Raw genomic sequence first — 3,487 nt, 5'->3', positions numbered from 1 at the left:
CACTAGTATCATTATGTCGAAGTGCATGGTCATCACAGTGTTTCACTTGCTCACCCCAAGACATCTTCCAAATGGAAAGTAGAAAGGGAGGAGGATATACCAGCTACAGCAGGCTCTGAAGTGTGAGCCTTTAAGTGACAGAGGATATTTTGGAGCTATTATGCTGCACTTCCACAGCCATGAGCAACATCCTCATCCCCTTGAGTCGTGCACACACTAGCTAAGTTCATTTAAAAAAAAAAATGAAGTAGTCCATTTCCTGAGGTACTACCGTCAAAAAGAGACTAAAATAGAAAGCTAAGTGGCAGGATGGAGGATGAGAGGGTTATTGAGAAAAGGAAATGAGGAAGGTAGAGAAGAGGGGACAGCTTCTGATGTTAGGCACTCTAATGTAAATCCAAGTAGCTTTATCAAGGCATCTCACACTTAATAGCAAAAAGAAGATCTAAATCTGGCTGTCACCTCTAATACTCAGTCAGCCACACCTACCCATTTGGGAACAACAGTGCACCTGATTTGTTCTCTCTTTGAACCCCGGTTCTGGTCCTACTGAAATAAAAGGGATCAAGAGTGTGGTGGTGGTGTGGGGGGAATTCTATGGAAAGGCCTTTAAATAGGAGTAAACTCAAGGAAACAGTCTAAAAGGAATTTGTCTTAATTTTCTGTGTTAACAAGCTCTTACTGTCATGTTGTCTCACGGCTCCATCTCCCTACAGAGTGATGCTCCAGCAGTCAAGTCTTAGTTCTGCATTTATGGCGATTTTCAACATTCCTCATTTATGGCTTTGCTTGCATAGTAACTGTTGTCTTTTGAGAAAGAAAATGTGTTTAGACATGACTGTCTGATAGCTACTTCAGTCAGGCAGGTCTACTGTGGGACCTGACATGGGCCAGGATTGGAGTGGGAGAATATGGTCATACTCCCTTCGGCTGTGTGATGCATGCAAAACGAATGCTCTGAGTTCAACAAGCATGTCAGCGCAGGTCTTGCTGGAGCTCCACCTGTGCTGTGGTCTGGGGTCACTGGCTGACTGGTGCAGGTTCTGGCCAGAGCCCCTGCTTTTGCAGGGCATCAGAGCTCAGGGGGTGAGTGCCACCACTGTTTGTGTTCACCCTCCCTTCCTCCCACACCCACTGAATTCAGCAGCTGGGGAAAAGCAGTACTCACCCTCTGGACTCTAGAGCTTTAGGAAAGCAGGAGCTCCAGCCAGTGCCTGCACCAGTCAGAGTTCGCAGCACATGCAGAGCTTCTGCTGGTGAGCTCAGAAACTTGCTGCATTCATGCCATACAGCCAAAAGGGGAAGAGGGGGTGCAACCACACTGCCTCACCCACCTGGATTTGCCCCAGACACTGACACCATGCAGTAGCAAGAGCAACAGTCAGAGGACTTGGGTTCCAGTCTCTGCGCTATTATTGCTTGACTATGAGATGGTAGACAATGACGTTCTCTAATCGAGTGGCCCTGAGGGCTGGATGAGACGTATGGGGCTGGTCCATGGGCTGGATCCTTCCCAGGGTCAGCACATGGGGTAGGTCCCTGTACAGCTGGATCCTGCCTTGTGCTGCCCAAATTTAGACCCTGCATTGCCCTGGCCCAACAGGCCCAATCTAGCAGGCAGGGCCATCCTGTCTACCTGCTGCAGGGCTCCCCATGGGTCCATAAATTTGGCAACTGGGAAGGGGCAATTAATACTGTCACCATTCCACTGCTGCTTAATTTTCAGACGGTGAGGGCCAAATGACAGAGCTCTGACAGCCAGATCTGTCCTGGCCAGGGGGTAAGCACCCTTGCTGTAACCTTCTTCAACAAACCAATGAGAGGGCAACATCTGGCCTGTACATCCAGCACCGTGCACATGCAAGCACTGATTTATAGTCTCTATTTTAACCACCTTGTTGTCAGGAAGTCTCAGCAATATCCTTCTTTCATCTATGCACTTGATGCAAGAGCTGGGCAAATCTTGTGCAAATGCAAAAAAAAAAAAAAGATTCCTTTCAATCCTTATTTGAGTTTTTTGGAAAAAACTGCCAACAGAGCATTTCCCTTCCATAAACTGTCTTGTGAGTGAGTGTTAGTGGCAAAAATGTTGTCTGCATGGTGGACACTATGGGTGTTTATATACATGCTTCAGGAATGGGTGGGGGAGAGCACTTTAATTAGAGAGGCCCCGAGAGCCACTGTATTTAAAGCGCCCAGCCCCAAAGCATCTCGTGTATCAGCATATCTGTGCTTCAAAATGGTGTGGGGGGGACTTTATCTAAAGTTCATTGAATGAGTTTTAAATAAAGCACCCCCGCCACCATTTTGAAGCTCAGAGATACTGATACAAAGGAGATTGCAGGGGTGCAACAATTGCCATGCTCCAGCAGACTTGATTATCAAGTCTGCTCCGATGTGCTGGAATTACAGCTTCCCTGCTTGTGTATAGGCACTCTATATGGCTTGGTCTACAAATGGAGAAGGTGAAAGGGTTACAGTCACAACTGACAGTGGTGGAGTTGAGAGGGCAGAGGGGACTAAAATGTAACTTGCCATTAAGGCAAAAAAAAATCTTTTAAAAATCCCCATATACCAGTATATTTCCATAGAATGAAAGAGCTGATAAAAATCATTCCAGGGGACCTGCTAACTGTAGAGCGACAGATTTAGTTTACTCCTTTCCTGGACTTGATCTAAAGCCTGCTGTAGTGAGTGGAAAGCCTCTTAGTCGTTTTAGCAGACTGTGGATCAGGCCATGCATATGAAGTATAAGATTTTGAAACATTCAAGAATCCATCCAAGAGGTGTCTTTATTTTTCTGCTTTTCTCACGAGAACAGATCCGACAGGCAGAGCGAAAGGCTGGTAAAATCCTTACTGATGCCAGAACAGCTGGGAGTTCTAAAATTGGGCATGAATATTTGCATTTGAGACTAAGTGTGGTGCTTTGGAAGCAAAAGGATGCTGCTGCATGAAAGGACCTCGTGAACTTACACAGTTTTTCATTTGATCTTACTACATCCACTGGTTTGGGATCCATACGGCAGCTAATTAATACCCTAAACCAGGGTGCTGGTTTCTCTGGGGGTAAGCCTTGCAAAAAATAATCTATTAGGATCTTGTGAATAAAGAATTGTCTGCATAATATATGTGGTTAAAACAAAGGGACTCTAGAACCTTTCAACTCTCTACCTCATTTTCATGACCACTATTTAATAGCCAGTACAAAGTCTAGATGAGGATATGATACTCAGACCTGAAATTACAAACAAAAAGATAAACCCTAAATTTATTTATTTCTTGGATTTAGGCCGTAACTTCTGGAGGCTGCAAGTAGGAGAGGAACAGGTAAAAAAACACTAGTCATATCTCATGGAGTCTCACTTTCAACATCTGCTTTGCCACTGTGTCAGTCAGGAAACTGGGCAGGATGGCCCTATGATCTCATAGTTTCATAGTTTCACAGTTGGTAGGGTCGGAAAGGGCCTGAGCAGATCATCAAGTCC

This window comes from Alligator sinensis, unplaced genomic scaffold (genome assembly GCF_000455745.1).
Source record: "Alligator sinensis unplaced genomic scaffold, ASM45574v1 scaffold313_1, whole genome shotgun sequence".
NCBI lineage: Eukaryota > Metazoa > Chordata > Crocodylia > Alligatoridae > Alligator > Alligator sinensis.
The sequence above is the reverse complement of the archived record's forward strand: the minus strand, read 5'-3'. Positions refer to the sequence as shown.